Raw genomic sequence first — 25,733 nt, 5'->3', positions numbered from 1 at the left:
GATTCCGGTTTGTTTTTGCAGAGCGGGTACGGTGGTTTGACACTGTCAGTAGGCATGTCTTGCACGGCTGCCTGTAACACCTGCATCTCCACTGAGCTCTGCCTCCAAGGCACGTGTGACTGTGTCACGCTTTGCACAGGAGAGGGAAATGAGGGTGGCACAAGCAGCCAAGCTGGTGGGTCCAGCTGCAGCACAGAGCAACCATTAAGGAGCACATCTAAGTACCCAAGCGCGTGTCTGGAGGAGGCAGGCACATGCAGTTCAGGCAGTGATTCCCTCACAGTTTACTTTTTCTTTTAAAATACACCATCAAGAAGTCAGGCTTTTGTTTTAGAGAGATTCTTCTTGCCACCTGAGAAAGGTTGAGGAAAAGAAAGTGAGAGTGTCAGCAGAGTACAAAAAGTGAAGTAAAGAGAGAAAAAAGGGCAGAAGTCAAGAGCCAAGGAATTGCCTATTCTTTGTCCTCAAGTAGTTTTTCTTTTGGTTGGTTTGTTTTTTTAAGTATTTCTGCTTAATGTACGTACACATGTAAGTGCATTAGCATTTACATGCCCTGTCTGGTATCAGGTCACCATTATGCCAGGCACTGTACCCATACATAGTAATAAAATCCCTGGCCTAAAAGCTTACTGCTTAATCAAGCAAGACATAAAATAGATGGATTTAAAGCAATAGTATCACCTCCACTCTCCAGACAGGAAATAAGACAAAGAGAAATCAAGAGACCTGACCAGGGCATAGTTAACGAGGAAAAAAAAATGCAATCCTCCTGAATCCCAGTTCTGCATCCCCTCCCTCTCATGACCAGAGCAGGGCTTGCACACTGATAACTTCCATAGCACTGTTTTTGTTGCCTAGCCATTTTCTTCTACCACCCCATTGGCACATCTAATAACATATTCAAAAAAACAGTAGCAAATTGTCAGCAGTAACAAACTAAAAGGCCTCAGAATGGTTGAACAGAGCGTGTTTCTACAAAACAATCAGACGCTTTTAATTGAAGAATACTTTTTCACCTGATGGCAAAAAGTATAGTAGGAAATTGGGGGAGCTAAAAGAGTCGTTCAGGTTACATTCAGCCTTTCTGCTAGTTCACGATCATAATTAGCACAATGTAAATAAAAATTCACACAGCAGGCTCGCAATACAGCATGCAACTGAACACTGCCTTTTCTTCCTGTTTTGCTACGTATTGCTTCTCTGATGCTCTGCTTGGTGAAGGGAATCCCCTCACTGCTTTTATCTGCAGGGCTTCGCTTGCTTGATACTATTAAGTATACACCATAAAGTATCTGACATATACATGTGATGCTTGGAAATCTAAAAACAAGCACAAATAATCACAGTGGATCAAGCAAAGATGCATCTTGCCAAGTATCTCAATTCTAAGCAGATGTTGAGAAAAAGACCGTAGGAACAGTAAAATATGATGATCCTTCTCCTAGTACATCCTTGCAGCTTCCAGCAATCAATGCTTTATGATCTCCTCTGAGTAAAGATTTTTAAAAACTGTATTGAATAGCCATCAGTTGATCTATGCTTCAGGACTATGTCCACTCCACTTTTGAACTGTTCATTTTTTCAGATTCTGCAACATTCTGTGACAATAATACCACAACTTAATGATGTCCTGTGTGCAAAACTGTCCTTTGATTCTTATGATCTTGCTGCCCAATCATTTTATTAAGTGCCCCATTTTGCTACAGTACGAGAAAGAGTATAGAATAATACCACGTTTACCACTATACACCACTTAAAACTGTACAGATCCCTGTCTTACCCCTCCATCAGACATCTTTCCTTTTTTCCAAACTGAAGAGTCCAAGAGTTTATTTAATGTCTCTTCATTCCACGTTACTTTCTATTCTAGTCTTTCCTCATTTTGTCTTCTCTAAGCTTAGAGCATCTTGTGCTAGTATTTGTTTTATAACATCAGTTTTCCAAGTGCTATAATGCAATAAAGTTCAATGAAGCACACAGAACATAATATGTTAATGAATTCATATTCTGTATGTAAATTTTTTTGTAGTGTTTAAAAAGAGTTTGAAAAAGCAGCAAAGATTTTTAGCCAACATTTCTCCATAAGTGTACAGATAAGAGATCAATTTATGTATAAAATACTTAGGAGCTGTAGACTGGGAAGTTCAAATCTGCTACTCTTCCATATAAAGCTATCAAACACAAGGTGTTTCTATGAAGATTCTTCTGCAGAAGAACATACAAGCTGTTTGTCAAGCTCACATCAGTGGGTCTGATGAGCTGGACTCACACTACAGACTTTTAGAATACACATATATATTTCCAGCTAAGAAGTCCCACACAGGAATACAGCAGAATGTCTTAAACTCTTCCCTCCCCTGTTTAGCACACACTTACAAGAAATACCAGAGAATGCATCATGGATGACCTCAGCTTTTGTATGGTATATAAGGAGAATGAAAGTCCCTAAGAAAGCTTAGTCCTGAACATGTCGTATAAAGTGTATAGTTACGCATAGAAACAGGTAGGAAGCCAATGCTGTTCAGTCAGTAAATGATAAAGCATCAAAAAGGGGATGCATCTTAACTTTGCCTCCATATTAGAGATGCTGTAGTTCAAGCTTTAGATTTTCACAGTTTGAAAAGATCCTGGCAGTCATATAGTGGTTACTATTCTAGAAGATCCCCAGGAGATGGTATTTATTTAGGTAGAAAACTGTTTCTGAGGATAGCATCACAAGAGATTCAGTACATTTCTTCCTGAGCTTCCCAAGGGGACAGCAGTCAAACAACCTCACAGCATCCTTCAGTACAGCACAAACAACATAATGCAGGACATTCACTCAGGACAAGCAGACAGCCACTGTCAGTGTCTCATTAGGCTGTCACGGGAGGTAAAGGCTTCAGGAACAGGGATATTAGTATTCTAGCCACTGAACCTATGGTACATATAAAAGCCATCTTTTCTCTGCACATATTTATACATGTATTAATACCAGAGGGAAACCCTTTCCAAGGCTTTCTTTCACCCAACTTGCAGCACACAAACCCAGGTCCTGTCTCTAAGCCACAGGCCTGAGGCCATTCTATTTATAGATACCCTAGCCTCAAGTAAAATACACAGTATGTCAACTCAGTTAATAAAGCCAGAACCATAGATGGCTTTCTCCAGCATATTATCCATATGCAGTTCACTGAGTGTCTGGTATTTAATTAATGTATTTAATATGAACACAGCTTCTAAATACTTCAAGTTGCCACAGTTTCAGATCTCACATATCGAGTGAAAACAACTCCAGAAACTTGAGTTATTTATCCATAAGTTTCACCTCCATGATATCAAGTGCCTCAAATTAGAAGCCCAAAATTCTCAGAATGATTAGAGAAATCATACATATATACATACATAGGTATAGATCTATCGTGAAATCTGCATTTTGCTTATCAAATTGGATCTTTGCATTTCATTCAGGTTTTTCTTTGGGTCTGGCTTGAATAAGCATTTCTGCTTACAGCTCTCATAAAAATCAACCACATTTTCTGGAGAACTGAAACAAAAAATTAAATAAAAAAAGCTTTTATGGTCCTAAGGATGCTTTCATTGTGAATTCAGTCAAATCTGTTGGCTGTATCTGTGAGCTTGAGAAAGGGTTGAGAATCTTGCAGTGAACAATATTCCTCTCATTTACTCCTAATGCCTGAATCGTGTTTCTGGCTGAGGTCCCAGCCTGAGACAGTGGTGAGCATAGCAAGTGCTAATAAACTGTCATTTGACTTCTCATCCTCTCCTCACAGGGAAAGGAAGGCAGAGGATGGAAATTTGCCACATTCTACCAAAGGAAAAAACGAAATAAGGTGCCCTTCCCTAGTCCAGATATTCCTTTGCCCTCAAACCTACTACTTGTAGAAACAAGAATCTGTGAAGATGTTCACATACTGCTGATTTAGATACTAGGAATAAAGCTTTGAAGAGGTGAATCACCAATTCTGGGGCAAGGATAACTAGGAATTCAAACATCTGTAAAAAATGCCATGCTGGCTCCACCCCTTCTGCCATATAATTCAATTTAAACACTATATTTTAGAGCTAAAAAGAAAAATGTTTCCATTAGTTTTGCTACATTGAGACTCTGTAAGTAATGCCCCATTAGCCTCACATAGCTTACATCTGCTTTTACTTAAATATGAAAAACATAATAGCCCATGCTCATAATAAATCTTGTATCTTTTCTGTCCCTCACACTAATAATTTTCAGCATTCATTCCTCTCATGTATGGGATGTTCAGCAGGAAAACCACAGTATTTTGCCTGTTGCCCAGTGCCTTAAGAACAGCTCAGGGTTATACAGAAGCTACAGTCATCACAAACTGTATAGGGGATCTAGCACCAGCACGATTTTTGGGGACTATTAACAGAGATGATGATGATGATAACACTAATAACACTAATAATCTATAGCTTTTTTCAGCCAAGTCGCTCAACACTAGATGAAAACAGATAAAATAATTCTTCATTCAGGAGCTAAGATATGAGGTGGTGAATGGATGCTAATGAATAGGATAGACAAACGGCTGGAGAACGCACCCTTTGTCCTCCCTTTTCTCAGCTACTCTAGCTATATCTGTTTTGTTCTATCCAGCTTCACTGGAAAGACTTCTTTGGAGCCCTGACAGCAACTTAAAATTACCCTTCCCCTGAAACCCCAGGGAGGGCAGAGCAGCTCTACCACCTGCTCTCCTTGGAGAGATATTAAGCACAGAGGACCTCAGTGATTCTCTGACTGTTCAATGAAGACAGAAAGGACACTCTTAAAAGAACTAATTTCACAGGTCTTTCTAAAGGAAAGCATTGCCCTATTCATGTGCCATTTCCTCTTGAAGAAGGAGAAAAATTAAATATTTCCATACATGGCAGTAAGTGAGAACCATCTCGGGCATGACTTATGTACACAGTGGCCATTTATATACAGGTTCACCAAATCCATTAGTATAATGATATACCCTGGGTTGTTCCACTGTCACACTAATGATTTCCCTTCTTATTAAACAGGTATACTCATACCAAGAACTCCAACCAGTAAGAGGCATGTCTGGATACCTTCATAAATACTAAGGTTAACAGAAGTGGCCATCAGATTTTTTTCCATTCTGATAAACAGTCTGAAAAAAGACAGACTTTATAGGTTTTCCTTTTCTTTAGCTGCCAGTCATCAGGTACTGACTTCACACACACAACTAACTGAAGTCACCACACTATCACAGCCCTCATCCTTCAGTGAGGGAAGAAAACTACACACAAGATAACAGCTTGTGCTAGGCTAAGAACAGGGGGGAGTACAGCAGTCACAATACAGTCAGTACACAGACAATATTTCATTACAAGATCCAATACAGTACACAGTACACAACCGGTATTTCTACTGAGATTCATCCCAGTTCAGCAAAGCACCCAATTCAGCTAAGTACGCATCAGGAAAGTTTTGCAAGTGTGCTAAACCAGGCCTTGTCTATATCCTTAGCATAGCAGCTGATTTCAGCGACACTACCTGTGACACCACCTTCTTTCAAAAAAAGCAAAAAAAAAAAGGTACCCCACTTGTCGAAGACCAAACAAAAAGCACCATCAGATGAAATCTGAGGAGTCTGACACTTCTTATGAGACCCACAGGCTACTGTTTCCTGACTTGTTAGGCCACGACAAAGATGATGCAAAAACATTTTACTGAGCAGGAACAGAGAAAGCCATGTTTAACCATCAGCTAGGTCTCGAATGGATCTTCTCGTGCCCCAGCCTGATTCCCTACAAACTCTCGGTAAGGAGCTCATGAATCACAGGGCAACTGTGACTTACTCATTTTGTTTGGTTGGTTTGTTTTGTGTTTGTTTTAACTGAGAAGCAGTATTTGTCACCTGACTGCAGAGAAGTCTCCGGAAAAAAGTCATTGATGCAACATGTCCCTCCTTTTGTCCCAATGAATACATTCCTGCTCTTGTGATGAATAACTAGGTCTACAAGAAATACAGTAATCTAATTCCCACTTGTTAGAAATTTTAAAAGCATCATACTAAGGTCATTTAAAAGACGGTTTGAAGATTGTTTTATTTTTTGAGAAACAAAATAATCCTCAAAGGCAGATGGAATTCAGTAATGCCATAAGAAGCCATTAATTGTAGATCAATATCATTAAAACTTTGTTTGCTGCAAGGTTAACCACTAAAATATATTATATCCAGTGAATTACATTATAATATACTTACTTGGTGAATACAGTTAGCAATCTTTTAAGTCACTTTCCTTTTCAGTTGTGAGTTTTACATTGCAACTCCTCCCTAATTCAGTTAAATACTACTTAATTAAAAACAACACTAAGAGGTTAAAAATTCAGAGAATTAGAATGGTACACCTCACAAACAATTAAAGTTTAATAAGAAGCACTTTCTTTTGGATTAAACATTTTAAATACTTACAGAATTTATTGATGTTGGCAGAATTTTGATATCAGTAGACCTCTAGTGGCTATTACAGTAATTGATGATTACATTACTTTTTTTTCTTTAAAATATTCTCTTCAGTAAACAAACAGGAAAAAAACAGAGGAGCAAAACTGCAGCAAAATGTTATTACAGTAGGAAAACCCTAATAAATGTTTTATTTCACAACTGTTACCCAACAAGTATTTAGAGGCCCAGTTCTCATTGGGTTTAATCGAATTACACAACAAAATACCTTTACAAATCTAGTCATGAAACCCCAAACCTGAGTCAGCAGTGACTGTTTTAAAAGTTCCTGAGATTAACTCGAAAATATTTGCCAAACACCGTGAAGGAGCTATTTACAGGTTGAGTCTTAAAAGGGATGGGAAAGCACTTGCTCGCTGCCCAGCCGGGCTCGGCACGTGCCCTCTCACCATCCTGCCCGCACCCCATCCCTCCTCCTCCACTCGCCGCCAGGCCGGGCCTCAGCCTGGTCTGCAGAGAGCTCAGGACAGTCCCCGGTCTGGACTGGGGGCTGTGGGACAGAAGAACATTGTCACGTCGTGTAGCTAGCCATGACTCTGAGCTAGCAATGCCTGGAGTCAGTCACCGTCTGTACTTGGTAAAATATCCATTTTAATGATTCTTCATTCATTTTGGCTAAACTGTCATATTTCAGTGCCTATCAGAAGGTGCAAACCAGATGGGATTCCCTGCAAAATTATAGTAAAGGAACCAGTAAAGGGCAGGCCTTGATGGCATTTGAAAAATCAGACTACATTACCTTAATGAAATAACAAAGACATGGATTAGATGCCTGAATATGGGACACTCAACCCTAAAAGTTTAAGCCTTTGCTCATTCAGTTTGCCAACTTTGAGTTTTTGTCATGACACAACATCCCCCTAAGTTACCTGAAATGCAGTTCAGAGGCCTGCGTACACATATCTTTCCCACACTTCTCAAAATGAAAGGGTCAGACTTTCGACAAAATGCAGAAAGGCAAAGAGCATAAGAGGACAATCTATATGAACATATCTGAATATTGGTCATCTTATTCTTGCCATGTGACTAAAGGCTTTGGTGATCTTTAGGCCTAACAAACACATAATGGCTTTTTCAGACGTTATTAACTGTTTTTTCTCTCAGGGAATCCAAGGGGCATTGAGGGGTTTGATCTCCTAAGGAGATACACTTGGAATCATACAGTATTAGTAAGAAAGCAGTATGAAAACTAAATTCTCATTGCTTAAAGGCTTCCCATTTGCCCATTTAAGAGGCTCCATTTTAGCTGGTTTGCACATACTATTTATTTCAGATATATTTTGAAAAATATATTCTGACTGAGAACATATGCTGATTGGAAAAGGGGAAACATAACCCCCATTTTTAAAAAGGGAAAATAAAGAAGACCCAGGAAACTACAGGCCGGTCAGTCTCACCTCTGTGCCTGGCAAGATCATGGAGCAGATCCTCCTGGAAACTATACTGGGGCACATGGAAAATAAGGAGGTGATTGGTGACAGCAAACATGGCTTCACTGAGGGCAAATCATGCCTCACAAATTTGGTGCCCTTCTACAAAGGGGTTACAGCGCTGGTGGACAAGGGAAAAGCAACTGATGTTATCTACCTGGACTTGTGCAAGGCTTCTGACAGCATCCGGCATGACATCCTTGTCTCTAAACTGGGGAGACATAGATTTGATGGATGGACCACTCAGTGGAGAAGGAATTGGCTGAGTGGCTGCAGTCAAAGAGTTTCAGTCAATGGCTTGATGTCCAAGTGGAGAGCAGTGACGAGTGGTGTTCCTCAGGGGTCAGTTTTGGGACCAGTGCTGTTTAACATCTTTGTTGGTGACATGGACAGTGGGATTGAGTGCACCCTCAGCAAGTTTTCCAACACCACCAAGCTGTGTGGTGTAGTCAACACGCTGGAGGGAAGGGATGCCATCCAGAGGGACCTGGACAGGCTTGAGAGGTGGGCCTGGGCAAACCTCATGAAGTTCAATAAGGCCAAGTGCAAGGTCCTGCACGTGGGTCGAAGCAATCCCAAGCACGAATACAGGCTGGACGATGAGTGGATTTGAAAGCAGCCCTGCGGAGAAGGACTTGGGGGTGTTAGTGGATGGAAAACTGACTATGAGACAGCAATGTGCGCTCACAGCCCAGAAAGCCAACTGCATCCTGGGCTGCATCAGGAGAAGTGTGGCCAGCAGGTCAAGGGAGGGGATTCTCCCCCTCTACTCTGCTCTCATAAGACGTCACCTGGAGTACCGTGTCCAGCTCTGGGGCCTCCTACATAAGAAGGTCATGGACCTGCTTTAGCAGGGAGCTGAAGCAGCTCCCTTATGAGGGCAGGCAGAGAGAGTTGGGGTTGTTCATTGTGAAGAAGAGAAGGCTCTGGAGAGACCTTATAGTGGCCTTTCAGTACTTAAAGGGGGCCTACAGGAAAGATGGGGAAGGACTCTTTACAAGGGGTAATGGTTTTAAACTGAAAGATGGTAGATTTAGATTAGATGTAAGGAAAAAATTCTTCACTGTGAGGGTGGTGAGACACTGGAACAGGTTGCCTAGAGAAATTGTGGATGCCCCCTCCCTAGACATGTTCAAGGCAAAGTTGGATGGGTCTCTGAGCAACGTGGTCTAGTGGAAGGTGTCCCTGCCCCTTTCAGGGGGATTGGAACTAGATGATCTGTAAGATCTCTTCCAACCCAAACCATCCTGTCATTCTATGATTTTCAATCCGGAGTAGCTATTGTTTTGTCTTCCTCACATAGTGTTGCATCTTCAAGAACTTACTAAATCTGAAGAACTCTGCTAAATCAAAGTTGTTTGACAGATTTTCAGTGTGACCTCCTTCATATGCTGGTGAAAGAAATGATTAATCATATGTACAATCAGAAAAGTCAATTCTTATTTAAAGGACAATCATGTGCATCTATGCGTGAAATCTACTGCCTTCTGATGGACCTTTGTGTCAAAGTGACTTTCACAACGTAAAATGGTCACTAAAATGTAATTCTTCACCACCTGTCTAGGTTTAGAACCCAAATGATATATAGAAAATATCTCCTATACATAACCTTGCACATATTTGTGTACACAAAGGCAGAAAACACTCTCAAAAGGTTGAGCCTTCACCATACCACAGGATTTTAAAAAATAACTGAAGGCCTACATAATCAAAAACAGATCATCTGAATGAAAGAAACACTGTGGAAATGAGTCCAAAGAGATCTGAGCACACGCAGGAAAGTGCAGTGATGTAAAATGTGTGTGCCAGAGCAAAAGTCTGTCCCCTCGAGGAAGAACTTCCAGCACACACTCATTGAAGCTCTTCTTGACTGATTATGGTAGGCTGAGCAATTGTTTGGTTTTTTTTAAAAAAAAAAAAAAAAAAAAATTTAAAAGAGTTTAAAACATTTGCAGCTAGGCATTCATATTTTAAAAGAGTTCAGCAGATGATCTCTTGGCAGTCTGTGTCCAATAGCTATCTATTCAGATAGGATGTTGGCTGTTCATTATCAAATCATCTCTTTGCCTAAGAGCATTGCCAAACTTGTTAATGATAAGTTTGGCTGAGCAACCTGGATAACACTGGAAGCAATATTACTCTGCAGAAACTTTCTGCTGTGTGCCAGGAGAAATAACCTGCCATTGCAAGGCTGGTTGAGAAATACAAAGAAACATTACATGTATGTTTTTTAAATACAAAAAGTGTCCTGGGCGATTTGGTCAATTTATTTATGAGGATTCTTTGCATTGATGAGCAAACAGCTAGAAATTGGAAAACAAAAAGTATGTTAGTTTTCAGTATTTAACACTCCTCAGGATCAGAACATACAGTGGAAGTGCACTGTTTATTATTCTTTAATCTCTATTAGAACAGTATTTTCCTTTCTCCTCCAAAACCAGGAAGTATACTGTGCATAAATAAGATCAGCTTACAGCTCAGATGACTCTTGACACATCCTGCCAAGACAAATGTTCATCCAAACAGCTAAATTCCTGTTCCTTATCCTGCTCCTCCAAAGCTTTCTCGGAGCCAGAAGCTGGGGAGAGCCAGCCCTTCTGGACCACCTTCGGCTCTTCATGTACGTTCCTGGCTACAGACTCTTTGGAAACAGAGCAGTGGGAAGCTGCACAATAGGGAACAGATTCATTTCGCTGAGCTTCTCTCATTGCAACTAAGCACGTGAGTGCCTCTACCTTAGTGTGAAGTCAGTATGGAGTGGCAAACTCAGTGGAAATGGACTAAGTTTGAATCCCCTTCCACATATGTGTTTGAATATGTCCTGAAATGGAACAAGAAGGGTCAGAGTGTCAGCAGCTCCCATTTGAGAGCTAATGATGAAAAGCTGTGTGTTCAAGGCATTTTCTGGGCTCAGTGGATCCTGAGGGGACTCCAGCCCAAGGCAGACCCTGCAACACACTGAAGATCTGGAACCAGAGTAACTGGCAAAACTCTCCACTATTGATTCTGTTACCAAAATCCTCTGTGTGTTGCAGGGTTCTTTGGTACTTTTCAACTATATAAAACTTGTTTGGGCTAAAAATGTGGATATGCAAACCACGAGACTCCAACACCAGCAAATAAAGACCTGGAAGCTGGGTTCAAACGTAAACATCACTGAGATTTGGTTTTTTAAATGAGGATTTTAAAGGTTTCACTGGTGACCATGTTCAAAGCAAGGATCAAAGAAACTCACTGGCGTTTTGTGGTCTTACCAAAGCTAGCCTGCACAGGATCTATATAATTATAAGGAGAAATACTTCATGATCCAAAATCCAGAAGCAAGAGCTCAGCCTTACCTTGATAACATTAACATCTCACAGCTTCCCTACAGCTTTTTATGTAATTGTGTCATGCAGCCAGCAGAGCTCTTACCAAAGAGAAAGCTTCTGGCCTATCTTCACAGCTATCCTCTCCTTTCCTGCATGAACGTGTCACTAAAAGTGCCTGTCACACTTCAGGCTGAGCTGAGCTGTAGAATGCAGAAAGAAAAGGCTGCTACTTTGGATACCTTTGGCCAATCCATATGTTCCACTCATTCTCATATCTGGCATGTTTAAGGAATCTAATTTAGAGTAGTAAAGACTATCTCATAAGATGTAGGTGGATCTTAAAATACCCTCCAGATTTCTGGCTTAGTGTAAAAGCTGCTCCTCTTTATTATCAAAGGGGTGGATTTGTTGAAAGAAAAAAAAAATACTATATATAGTCATTGCTGAATCAGTGTGAACATCCAGGACAAAAACAAATACAAACCATTTTCAGTGTTCAGGGCCAAAAAACATCCTTTCCTTCCAAAATCTGGTCACATTTCATTAAAGAGTAGTGTAGATTTAACTTAAGGTGGATTTTTTTTCCACTAACTCTACAGCTCCCTTCCATTAGAGCTTGTTACTTGCCAAAAACCCTCCATCACCTCTGTTCACTCTCATGGGAGGAATATGACAGCAATGTCCTCCCTCTTATTTACCCATTCACCAGAGTTCCTGGACACATCACTTACAGATGTCAATAAATTCCAGCATCACCAAATTGGTAAGTCAATTTATTAAACCATATCTTTTGGACTATTTTGTTTTCTTTATTTCACAGTCTGCAAGCTATGTTCTGGCCTTCAGTCATATTGCTGGCAATTTCTGACACCTCCAGCTTCTAAATAATATATATTGCTGTGACTCAAGGCGACAGGCATTATTCTTCTGTCAAAGACCCATCCTTGCCTCATTTCCCCAGCTCCACCGGCCTTCTGATTTAACTAGGGAGATGGAGGAGTAACCTTTCCGAGATTTGATATCCCTGATAATAGCTCCAAACACTCTGGATTAATGATGTTCTGAGTCACTGGAAATGGCTGTCACTCTTGTTGTATGGATGGGTACATAGAACAAAGATGGTAATATTCCCTCAAATGCTCCCAACTGAAAATGTTTCCTTTAGCATTACTACTTAGAACAATAAAACTACTGAATCAGGCCTTCAATTTAAATGCACAGGCAAACACCCTCAGATTGCTTTGAAAAGATACTCCACGTGCAGAGGGTGGGTGGAAGAGGTGACAGCGTCTCTTCTGGAATGTAGACAACATAATATGGCATGCCACTTATGTCGTATTACTGACTCGCTGGTATTCCAAAACAGATTTTGTTGTACTGAAATCAGGGAGGCATTTACCACAAACATCTATGTGGTTACTTCACCATTTGAAGATGAGAATGGGTAGCAGGTGAACATCAGCAGGTTTTCTTTATTACCATTGCACTTCGGACTTATAAATTGCACCTAATAATTAATGAAGTCGAGATTATGTTTTTCCTACTTACAGGGATACACTGACAGCTATCAACTATCACAGAAATCAATACTGCAGACAGAAAATAATAGCTGTTTTTAAACAAGGTCAGAAACTCATTTGCTATAAACTAGTGTAGGCCCACTGAGAATATGATGCAAGACATCTAAATTTGCCTGCACTGACATTTTTCTTTCACACAGTGGCAAGTAATACTCTTTTAAACAGCTTCTTTGTGGAGTGACTAGAAGAGAACTTGCAAACCTTCACCAAGAGCAGCACTTTCAAAGGCACAAATGGCAGAAGAGTGCTCTCTCTCCTGCTACCTCTCTGCAGGAGTTAGAGGTCTAACTACCACTTACGCCTTTGCCAAGCCCCTTACCACTGCCTTTCTCCCTATCTGCCAGACAACTCTTTGGAAAACTCTTTTTCCTTGCTGCTAAAACTGACTTTCCCTTCTCATACTCAGAATCCAAGCCAGAAATCAGCATGAGATAGCTCACTTTTTTATTTGCTCTACTCCAGTCCGTTCTCATTGAAGTACATGCCTTTTAACCACCAGCACCCCTTCCTTTACTACCATTCTCCTCTGACATGACATAGATTCAGTTTGCAAATAACCAAATATTAAGTGTTGAGGAGAAATATTTCAGACTTCCTTAGACTGAGCATTAAGGATTATTATGAAAACTGATTCTCTCCTTCCAAAACCCACACCTTAGAGACAAAGTAAAGGCTCAGTGTTCTTCCCCAATAACTATATCAACCTGCAGAAAAAACACTTTCTTATCACTTTGACACCAATGCACAATGCTTTTCACTCCACAATCCATCTCTTTCTCCAACTGTCTGGATGCTTAGGTGATAGCAGTAAAAAAAGCCTTTTAACAATGAAGGCGGACAAATGAAAGGTGGTAGGAGGAAGGAAGTGCCTCCCCATCATCTTCCAGTAACAAGAACATCTAGCTTTAAATTATTCAACCCACTCTTCAATTTTGGGACCTTTCAAGACGCTATGTTATTGGCTGCCCAAACAGCCATGGCAGCAAAAATGAAAAATCTTCCACCTGCAATGACCCAGAAATCTCCTTTCTTTTTTGACACAGGCTTATAAGCTGGAGTGTATGAGTTCTCACCTTGATTACTGCAATCACAGAATCATAGGGTGGTTTTGGATTGGTAGAGACCTTTAAAGGTCATCTAGTCCAAACCACCTGCAATGAGCAGGGACATCTTCAACTAGATCAGGTTGCTCAAAGCTCTGTGCAACCTGACCTTAAACACTTCCAATGATGGGGCATCCACATCATCTCTGGGAAACCTGTTCCAGTGTCCCACCGCCCTCATTGTAAAATTTCTTCCTCATGTCCAATCTAAAGCCTACCCTCTTTCAGCTTAAAACCCCTACCCTTTGTCCTGTCACTACTGACCTTAGTAAAAAGTCTCTCTGTCTTTCCTGTAAATCCCCTTTTACATATTGAAAGGCTGCATTAAGGTCTCTCCCTGGAGCCTTCTCTTCTCCAGGCTGAACATCGCCAACTCTCTCAGACTTCCCTCATAGTAGAATTTCTGACAGAGAATGGCCACGATATTTTGTTGCAAGGTTTGGACAATCCAGGCCTGAGATCAGACTGCTAACAACAGCTGTGTTATGAGAATGACCTTGAAGGGCTGTGTTGTGAGGAACTGTATCTGTTAATGAGGAATTTTCTCAGCTATGTATCTGGCTAAGCTAAGCACAAGTATGCAGCAAACTGCAAGATGCTTGCCTATCACAGTTTCCCTTTGGGTGCGTGATAAGTTGCTTATGACCAATAATCCAGGGGTATGGGGCGCGTGAACAGCGGGTGCTTGCTTTGCAAAGTATATAACCAAGCAATTCGGGCAATAAAGGGGGACGACATGTAGCCGCATCGGTGTGATTGTCATTACTCGGGCCACTCTCCGTATTGGGACCCTCTTCACCTCATAGCAGAGGTGTTCCTTTCCTCTGTTCATTTTTGTGGTCCCCCATCTGAACCTGCTCCAACAGGTCCATGTCCTTCCTCTGCTGAGGGCTCCAGAGCTGAACTCAGTACTCCAGGTGGGGTCTCACCAGAGCCAAATAGAGGGGCAGAATCACCTCCCTCGACTTGCTGGCCACACTTTGTTTGATACAGCCCAGAATATGATTGGCCTTCTGGGCTGCCATAACACATCACCAACCCATGCCCAATTTTTCATTCACCTGTATCCCCAAGTCCTTCTCCACTCTCCATTCATCCTCCAGTCTGTATTGATGTTGTGAATTGTCCTGACCCAGGTGCAGGACCTTGCACTTGGCCTTTTTGACCTTCATGATGCTTGCATGGGCTCACTTCTCAAGCCTGGATGGCATCCCTTACCTCTAGCGAATCAACTGCACCACTGAGCTTGATGTCATCTGCAAACTTGCTGAGGGTGCACTGAATCCCACTGTGTTGTTGATGAAGATATTAAATAGTATTGATCCCCCTGTGGACCCTTGAGGGACACCACTTGTTACTGGTTTCCACCTGGACATTGAGCCATTGACTGCAACCCTCTGACATGGCCAATCATTGTACTTAAGAATGAAACCACCTAAAGAAGAGTCATCAGGAGACCATGTACTCACCAACACCAACTGTCAAGTCTGCACCAGTCTTACATTCTCTACTCAGTCTCTGACCTGCCCTGCAAAGCCCCAGTGGAAATGACTCTGAGAGGAAGCCCCTAAGATGGGCACTGACCTGTATCAGAAAAACACTTTGAAGGATGGAAAGAGCTTCACTATAGGTTTCATATCTATCTATCTATCTAGATATGGAACCTGCTTCTGCAAGAGACAGCCATCCAAATTTATTTTTTATGTTGCTTCCCTGGAAAAATATGCCAGACAGACCCTCCTTTTAGGGAAGTCTGCTGCCTCCCTGGGGCCCAGGTTAAGGACATCACTAGAAAACTTCCTAGCCTAGTATGGCCCTCAGACTAGTACCCATGACTGCTCTTCCATGCGGGTGGTGATGAAAATGCAATGCAAAGGCCAAGGGTGATCAAAAGAGACCTCAGGGCCTTGGGGTGGTTGGTAAGGGAATATGAAGCACAGGATATTTTTTCCTCTATCTTTCCAGTATCAAGCAACAATATTGGAAGAAACAGATGCACCCAGGCAATTAATACATAGCTCCATGGCTAGTGTCACCACCACAATTTTGGGGTTTTCGATAATGGCATGGCCTACATGTCACCAGGCCTGCTGGGGTCAAATGAGATTCATCTTTCCCAAAGGGTGAAAAGGGTTTTTGCTCATGATCTATTGGGGCCGACTGACAGAGCTATAAACTAGACCTGAAGGGTGAGGGGGTTAATATCGGACTTGCCCATAACAAGCCACAGGATAACACGCCAAGGTTAGAGGGACAGGGTGCTAACAAGGGTTCTGAGACTTGCTGGGTGCACTGGAGCACACCTGAAGTCCTACAGAGGTGAGCCAGAGGCTCCTAAGTTAATAGAAGACAACAGAGAAACACTGGTGAAATACCTCAAAAGAATTAAGGGGTGCTCCCCTAAGAAGGTGGCATGGCTGACAGCCCAGCTGAAGTGCCTCTACACCAGTGCACGCAGCAAGGGCAGCAAACAGGAGCTGGAAGCCACCACGCTGCTAAAAAGCTATGACCTAGTTGCCATTACTGAATCTTGGGGAGATGAATCCCATGACTGGAGTGCAGCTATCGATGGCTACAGGCTGTTCTGAAGGGATAGGCAAGGAGGGAGGGGTGGATGGATTGCCCTCTACATCAAGAAATGGATAGAGTGTGAAGAGCTGTCTGAAGAATAGCCACGAGCAGGTTGAAACCTTGTTGGTAAGAATTAGAGATCGAGGCAACAAAGGGCACCTTATGGTTGGTGTCTACTCCTGCTGGGGGACTTCAACCACCTTGACAACTGCTGGAAAAGCAGCATGGGAAGCTGTAGGCAATCCAGGAGACTCCTGGAAAGCATTGAGGATAACTTCTTAAGCCAAGTAATAGACAGCTCTACCAGAGGGGATGTGATACTGGACCTGCTCGTCCCCACCACAAGTGAGCTAATTGGAGGCAACAGCGTTGGAGGCTGCAGTGGGCTGCAGAGATCGGGCACTGGTGGAGTTTGCGGTCCTGAGGGGTATGGGTCAGGCAAAGAGTAAAGTCGGAACCCTGAATTTTAGGAAAGCAAACTTCCAGCTCTTCAAGGAGTTAGTCAATAGGACCCCCTGGGAAACTGCCCTCAGGGACAAGGGAGCAGAACAGGGCTGGCAGATCTTTAAGGATCCTTTCCATACAGCACAAGAGCTCTCGATCCCCAGGTGTGAGAAATCAGGAAAGGAAGGCAAGAGACCAGCATGGATGAGTCAAGACTTGCTGGACAAACTGAAGGGCAAGAGGGAAACACACAGGCAGGGGAAGCAGGGACAGGTGTCCTGGGAATAGTATAGGGGTGCTGCCTGGTTTTGTAGGGATGCGGTCAGGAAGTCCAAGGCTCTGCTGGAGTTGAACTTGGCAAGGGACACAGAATAATAAGAAGGGCTTCTATAGATATATCAGCCAGAAAAGGAAGGTCAAAGAAAGCGTATCCCCCCCGATGAACAAGACGGGCAAACTGGTAACAACAAACAAGGAGAAGACTGAGGTACTCAACAGACTTTTTGCCTTGGTTTTCACTCGCAGTCTCTCTTCCCACATCTCTCGAGTGGATGGACTGCAAGACAAGAACTGGGGGAGCAAAGTCCCTCCCACTGTAAGAGAAGATCAGGTTCATGACCACCTGAGGAACCTGAACATACATAACTCTATGGGAACTGACGAGATGCATCCCAGAGTCCCAAGGGAATTGGCTGATGTAGTTGCTAAGCCACTCTCCATGATACTTGAAAAGTCATAGCAGTTAGGTGAACTCCCCGGAGACTGAAAAAAAAGAAATATTGCATCCATTTTTAAGAAGGGCAGAAAGGAGGACCCTGGCAACTACCAACTTATCAGCCTCACCTCTGTGCCAGGGAAGGTCATGGAACAGATTCTCCTAGGAGCTATGCTAAGACACATGGAGGACAGGAGGGTGATTCATGACAGACAGCATGGTTTTACCAAGGGCAAGTCTTGCCTGATCAACATAGTGGCCTTCTGTGATGGAGTGACTACACCAGTGGACAAGGGAAGAGCTATGGGTGTTATCTATCTGGACTCTGTAAGGCCTCTGACACGGTCCCTCACAGCATCCTCCTCTCTAAATTGGAGAGATATGGATTTGATGGGTGGTCTGTTCAGTGGATGAGAAATTGGCTGGATGGTTTCATCCAGAGGCTCAATATCCAGGTGGAGATCAGTGATGAGTGGTGTCTCTCAGGGGCCCATACTGGGACCAGTTCTGTTTAATGTCTTTATTAATGACTTAAGACAGTGGGATCGAGAGCATCCTCGGCGAATTTGCAGATGACACCACGCTGAGTGGTACAGTTGACACACCTGAGGGATGGGATGCCATCCAGAGGGACCTGGACAAGCTCAAGAATTGGGCCCATGTGAACTTCATGAGGTTCAACAAGACCAAGTGTAAGGTCCTGCACCTTGGTCAGGGTAACCCCCAGTAACAATATGGACTGGGGGATGAAGGGATTGAGAGCAGCCTTGTGGAGAAGGACTTGGGCATAAGTTGGTAATGTGTTATGGCAGCCCAGAAAGCCAATCATATTCTGGGATGTATCAAACAAAGTGTGGCCAGCAAGTCGAGGGAGGTGATTCTGCCCCTCTACTTGGCTCTGGTGAGACCCCACCTGGAGTACTGAGTTCAGCTCTGGAGCCCTCAGCAGAGGAAGGACATGGACCTGTTGGAGCAGGTTCAGATGGGGGACCACAAAAACGAACAGAAGAATGGAACACCTCTGCTATGAGGAAAGTCTGAGAGAGTTGAGGATGTTCAGCCCGGAGAAGAGAAGGCTCCAGGGAGACTTATTTTATCCTTTCAATATATGAAAGGGGGCTTAAAAGAAAGACTGAGAAAATCTTTTTACTAAGACCAGTAGTGACAGGACAAGGGACAATAGCTTTAAAGTGAAAGAGGGTAGATTTACACTGGACTTAAGGAAGCCATTTTTTACAATTAGGGTGGTGGGACACTGGAACAGGTTGCCCAGAGAGGTGGTAGATGCTCCATCCCTGGAAACATTCAAGGCCAGGCTGGATGGGGATTTGAGCAACCTGATCTAATTGAAGATGTCCCTGCTCATTGCAGGTGGGTTGGACTAGATGACCTTTAAAGGTCTCTTCCAACCCAAACCGTTCTATGATTCTATACTGCTCTGGTTGGATTTAGTCTTCACAGACTTGCCTCTTCTAGAAATTCAGGCCCATGGTATTTCTGAACTCTCTGAGTTGGTCTCTAATTAGAGCACAAGGAAAATTTATCATCTGCTTAGTAACAGACTCCCATGCCACAAAGCTCTGCCTCTTTTAAGTGATGATTTCAGTTTACTTAGAAATAGATAACTATAGAAAGAGATATATATGTGATAAGAGAAATATAGATTTATAAATATGGTTATGAAACATACAAATAGAAAATCTATTCTTAGTAACAGATACTTCTGTGGAGACTTGAATTAGCTTTGTGCTTGTTCCATATTGTGTAATGAAATATACAACTGGGCCAACATACAATTCAGTGCTAACTTTGTTTTTAATAAATGCTGCTGGAAAAATAACCTTGTCAAGCTGGCAAGCTCAATTTCTGCTTTTCCCTAAGCAGCCTTCCTAACCCTCGACTCTCGATTTTTCCTCAGAACTGATTTCTGTTCACATCTGTGTGTACAGACAGGGAGAAACAAACAGTAAGGCATCCACCACATACTCACATAGGAAAGCAGAGTAAGTAAAATTTTCCTGCCTTGAAGGGTGCTGAAGGGGGACAGTTTTCACTCTCAGCAGAAATAGGGGAGAAGTCAGGAGAGTGGTTTTATCTCCATTTTTTCATTCACTTTCAAAGTGTACTTAATTGCAATATTCCCAAGAGATAGACAGCATAGGAGACTACAGTTTTTCCTGACCCACAAGACAGGAATGTCTTTAAATAAACTCATTATTATTCAGAGAAATTTACTCTGCAGGGCAGGAACAGTTTAAAAACCAAATAGTTACTTCCCTTCTATCTGTATACAAAGAAAAAAACCCAGATATTGGTACTGCTAACACCTTCTCTCTCCATCATACATGTGTACTCGATGGTTAGTTAGGTTTGGGGTCTTACTAGCCAGTCTGTTCACAGCCAGGTGTTAACCAGCTCACCTGCTACACAAGGTTCTTGTGTGACCTCAGCTAAGAAGCAATGGGCTTTTGTTCTATTACAGTATGCTAGTTTGGTGGGCCATGTGCCTGATTTGGGACACCCTAGTTGTTCCCCCCCACTGAAGCCATATTTCAGAATCCTCTTCTACTCACAAAAGCTTACCAAGCATCTACAAAACCAGCAGATGCCCTAGAAGTCATCAAAGCCATCCTAAAAAAAAAAAAAAAAAAAAAAAAAAATTCATAGAACAGAACTGTCTCATAGCCAACCAACTGGACTACTCAACACCAGGCAGTACATGGGAAGAGGAACAAAAAACCAGAAAAGATTTCTAGGCTACCACTACCCATCCAAGTCAATTACCCATGAAGTAGAAACTCTTCTGAAAGGAACCTGCTCTGCATGGCCATGGCGATGTTGGAGCTGCCTGTAAAAGGCTAGAAGGCTAGGAGTGTACACAGTTTCCTAGGTGGTGAAGAACTGTTTCTGAGAAAAAATAATCATCTTACCATGTCCACCCTCTCCTTCGCAAAGTTGCATTTTAAGTAGGCTTCTATTGAAATTAGCACTTTACAATGCCAGCAGAGAGAATTAAATTCAAGAACCACCACAGAACCCTCTTTCTTAAATCACTGTGGAGAATTTGGTCAAGCTATCATCTTACTCTTCAAAATCCACACATACCACATGCCTTTTAATGCTGTCACCACCATTTCCTCATCTCCCTTGAGTAAGCAATCATTTTAGGCCCTTTCTTCCTGGGAACTGAATGGAAGCAGGCTGGTGAGTCGCTGATTCAGAGAACAGAAAAATATTTGTCCTTTCTAACAGGCTTTACAACATCCATGATTTAATTAAAATAGGACATATTTGCAGGAGATATAACAATATGTGCAACTGCAAGTCTATGACTACAGATGTACAGGAGTAACCAGGAATTATAGTCTGATCCAGGAATTTAAGATGCACTGTTCCTAGAGAGCACACAACTAGTACAGAATCGCAGAAATGTAGCAGAAAAAAAAGAAAGGAAGATATGAGAACACAGAGCTTGGCTAATTCACTGAATTACAGCTTATCATCTCTACTTAAACTGCACCTACGGTTTAATCGAAGAATCAGCACGCACATTAACTACTTTAAGATCAGTTCAACTGCCCAGAACATATTACAAAAATATGAAGGATGACACCTTGTCTCCACTGGAGTTTGTTGAAATTCTTATCATTGATTTTAGTAAGGTTTTAATTGCACCCATGTATTTTGGACATGATCATGCTGGATACAATTTCCAATAGCCAAGTCACTAAATCTCAAAGTTTTTTGAAACTTCTCATAAAAATATGGTCCTTGGACAGTTAACTAAGAGGGATATTTTTTTAACTTACCAATTGCTTTTAGACAGACAGCAATCCTAGCTTTCTTTGGTAAAGCAGATATATACAGACCTGTAAACTCTTCACATATTATCAATTCTTCATATATACACAAGGATTCCTCTTAAAAGAGATTTGAGAGCACTGGTTGCTTCCATTGACCTTCTGTCTCTCTAGACCACCTGGCTGCTCTCACTATTTGTACTAACTCCTTTTGAAGAGAGTGTATTTCTCCCATTGCAGGTAATTCACGTTAGAAGATCTCAATAGCAGTTCTGCCTCTTCATCCTCTCTTTGACAGGCTGCAGCATCAGCTCCCTTCCGAATAACCATCCAAGAGCCACTTAAGCAGTGCGACATAACAAACCCACTGCAGGTCTTTGCCAATTAAATCATTAACATTTTAGTATACTTCAGGGACACTGAGAAGGAGTTAGATAGCTGGTTTCAAGTGCCGTCTGCAGTGGACCCATAGCCCATGGCCAAACAGCCAAAAACTCCCCCCACTAGCACACATGGAAGGGAGGGGGGGGCAATAATGCAGAAGAATGGAAGCTTGCAACAGCAAGGATCTGCAGGAGGATGAGACTTCCCCTGAAGCCCAAGGTGCCCTTGCAGAACAGCTTCACCACTCTGCAGACTGAAGAGGAAAGACCCATCACATCAGGAGAGATGCTGGAGCAAAGTAAGGCAGCGCGGTCTGTTCCCCATGTAACAGCCAGCACAACTAAGAAAAGGCCAAGCCTCATACAGCCTACTGACATCATATTATCCACTGCTGTTGTTTCATGTGGGCACCAAAGATACAGCCAGGAGCAGTCTGAGGAGTATCAAGAAGGATCACAGAGCCCTGGGAGCGGCAGTAAGGGACTCTGAAGCACAGGTAGTTTCTTCATCAGTCCTCCCAGTCAAAGGGAAAGGGTTCGAAAAGGCCAGTCAAATCTGGGAAATCAACAGTTTGTTACGGGACTGGTGCCACAGCCAGGCATTTGGCTACTTAGACCATGGGACTCGCCTTGAGAAACCTGATCTACAGGGGGTGATGGGGTCCATCTGTCAGAGAAGGGGAAGTCAGTCATAGGCTTGCCAAGCTGGTGAAGAAGGCTTTAAACTGAAGTTGCCAGGGGAGGGAACCTCAATCCATCCCATCCCTACCAGCTCAATGCCAGTGCCAGCAATAGACACCCAGAGCCTGGAGGGGGGTCACAGGTCAGCAGGAGAGCACCTGAAGAGCAGCACAAAGGAATTCCAGCCAGTTAGTCAGCTGCATCGGGGGCCCAACTTAAACGTCTCTATGCAAACACACGTAGCACGGGGAATAAACATGAGGAGCTGGAGACATGTGCATACCTGCAGGGCTGCGGTCTTATTGGCATCATGGAGACGTGGTGGGATGGCTCCTATGACTGGAGGGTTGGAATGGAAGAATACAGGCTCTTTAGGGAGGATGGGAAGGGGAGACAAAGAAGGGGTGTTGGTCACTGACCAGCCGGAGCGCATGGAGCTCTGCCTGGGGAGGGATGAGGAGCCGACTGAGAGCTTATGGGTCAGGATTAAAGGGAGGGAAGGGACACGAGATGTTATAGCGGGGGTCTGCTACAGGCCACCTGACCACGAAGACGGAGAGGATGAGGCCCTCAAAAGACAGAAAGGAGCAGCCTCACGTTCACAAGCCCTGCTCCTCATGGGGTGTTTCAACCACCCTGGTATCAGTTGGAGGGACAACACAGCAGGGCACAAGCAATTCAGGAGGTTCCTGGAATGCACCGATGGTAACTTCTTTCTCCAAGTGATAGAGCAGACAACAAGGAGAGGTGCTACAGTGGACCTTGTTCTCACCAGCAAGGACGGGGTGGTGGGGAGTGTGAAGCTCAAGGGCAGACTTAGCTGCAGTGACCATGAAATGGTGGAGTTCAAGATCCTCAGGGCAGCGAGAGGGGGCACACAGCAAACTCCCTACCCTGGACTTCAGGAGAGCAGGCTTTGGCCTCTTTAGGGATCTGCTTGGTGGAGTACCATGGGATAAAGCCCTGAAGGGAAGAGGGGACCAAGAAATCCGGTTAATACTCAAGGATCACCTCCTCCAAGTTCAGGAGCAATGCATCCTGACAAAGAGGAAGTCAGGCAAGAATGCCAGGAGGCTGCATGGATGAACAACGAGCTCCTGGACAAGCTCAAACACCAAAAGGAAGCCTACAAAGGGATCGGTGCTGTTTAACATCTCTGTTGGCATCATGGACAGTGGGACTGAGTGCACCCTCAGCAAGTTCACCCGTGACACCAAGCTGTGTGGTGCGGTCAACACGCTGGAGGGAAGGGTTGCCATCCAGAGGGACCTGGACAGGCTTGAGAGGTGGGCCTGGGCAAACCTCATGAAGTTCAGCAAGGCCAAGTGCAAGGTCCCGCACATGGGTCGAGGTAATCCCAAGCACAAATACAGGCTGGACGATGAGTGGATTTGAAAGCAGCCCTGTGGAGAAGGACTTGGGGGTATTAATGGATGGAAAACTGACTATGAGTCAGCAACATGTGCTTGCAGCCCAGAAAGACAACTGTATCATGGGCTGCATCAAGAGAAGTGTGGCCAGCAGGTCAAGGGAGGGGATTCTCCCCCTCTACTCCCCAACATATGAAGAACACGGACCTGCTCGAGCCAGTCCAGAGGAAGGCCACGAAGATGATCAGGGGGCTGAAGTACCTTCCTTATGAGGACAGGCTGAGAGAGTTGGAGTTGTTAAGCCTGGAACAGTGTCTTTCCAGTACTGAAATGGGTCCTACAGGAAAGATGAGGAGGGACTCTTTATCAAGAAGTGTAGTGAAAGGACGAGGCGTAACAGTTTTAAACTGAAAGAGGCTAGATTTAGAATAGATATAAAGAAGAAATTCTTTCCTGTGAGGGTGGTGAGGCAGTGAAACAGGTTGCCCAGAAGTTGTGGATGTCCCTTCCCTGGATATGTTCAAGACCAGGTTGGACAGGGCTTTGAGCAGCCTGGTCTCGTGGAAGGTGTCCCTGCTCATGGCAGAGGGGTTGGAACTATATGATCTGTAAAGTCCCTTCCAACCCAAACCACTCTATGATTCTATGATATTTTGGTTCTTCTTCAAACAGTAACTTTGTGTAACTGAAATAACATTTCTTTATTTTGTTTTCTTTGCAAAGGAAAAAAAAAAAAATTCCCTGTCTCTATCTCCTAACTTCTTTTCCCATCAAAGCAGTAATAGAAATTATCACTCCTATAAATGTAGACTAGTCTGATATCATGGTTTTATCACAGTGTTTCTCAAAGCACAAAATCAAATTTTCTAATCAATTACTGTCCCAAAGTAACTATTACTGTTGCCTTACTTAAAAGCTGCTAGTGAACCACATTCTTTACTCTGGTTTATGATCTCATTTAAATCTCCATTCCAATGTCTATGCTTATGTGAAATCCAAAGTTTCAGAGTATGAAAAGCTAAACACAGAGGTTTGAACTCCACATTCCAGTCAGAAGTAATTATTCCTTTTATGCAAATTTAACAGTTTGTTTACAGGAGGGATCCAGGATGGTTATTAACAAGGATCACTACCTTATTCTTAGGGAACGACTCTACCCAGTAAAGCACACAGAATGTCAGGACTGCTAGAAGTTCAGCAGAAGCAGTCACTAGTCCTCTCAGAGATTCATTAAGCTGACTTCTTGATTCACTTCACAAGAAAGCAGGCTTGTAAAAACTCTGAAAAGAAACTGAAGCACTGAGGAAGGACTTAAGCCACAAAGATGCAACTATTTCCATAACCAGGAACTTCTGCAGTAGAGACTGATCTCAGGGCAATATTTCTGCTGGAAACAACACATTCCAGCTGCAAGACTAGCACACTAATAGGTTGCTATCTGATGGAAATGGAGAAGAGCTTGGAGCTGACCTAAGGCATCAATTTCTCTTCGTTTCTGGGCACCTAAGTCTGAAAATTTTATATTATATAAATTTAGATTCTTCCTTTACGTTAGGTCCTATCTGAACTTATTATAATGGTAATGTCAACCATTACAATTGACGTTCTGGATCAGTTTCTGTCATGGTTTGGGCCCAAATAAAAAATAACATTGACAAAATACTGAGACACAATACAGAAAATCCACCCATAGTCCCTTCACCACACCCAGAAAAAAAAAAAAAAAAAAAAACAAAAACTTCCCCACAATTACAACTACAGACATTGTAAAGATCATTCCACTAATGGAGTTCAGTCTGTATTTTGCTTGTTACCTCTCCCAATTAATATCCTTATCAAATCGCAGCC

The 25,733-nt window shown here is 42.9% G+C and overlaps 1 protein-coding gene and 1 long non-coding RNA gene across 5 annotated transcripts in view; both read right to left on the bottom strand.

The window, feature by feature from the left end:
- The window catches only part of NOL4 (nucleolar protein 4), a 195,212-nt gene that overhangs the window by 110,249 nt on the left and 59,230 nt on the right, over positions 1 to 25,733 (bottom strand). The gene's annotated exons all lie outside the window — the stretch shown is intronic.
- Positions 8,022 to 18,005, bottom strand: LOC122153937. The gene is made up of 3 exons (XR_006165795.1): positions 17,993 to 18,005; positions 15,445 to 15,449; positions 8,022 to 8,103 (listed from the first exon to the last, which is right to left on the bottom strand). It is a non-coding gene; the product is annotated as an uncharacterized LOC122153937 (long non-coding RNA).

Source organism: Tyto alba, unplaced genomic scaffold, assembly GCF_018691265.1.
Source record: "Tyto alba isolate M040663 unplaced genomic scaffold, T.alba_DEE_v4.0 Super-Scaffold_27, whole genome shotgun sequence".
Taxonomy (NCBI): domain Eukaryota; kingdom Metazoa; phylum Chordata; class Aves; order Strigiformes; family Tytonidae; genus Tyto; species Tyto alba.
This window is presented reverse-complemented; position numbering and strand designations above follow the sequence as displayed.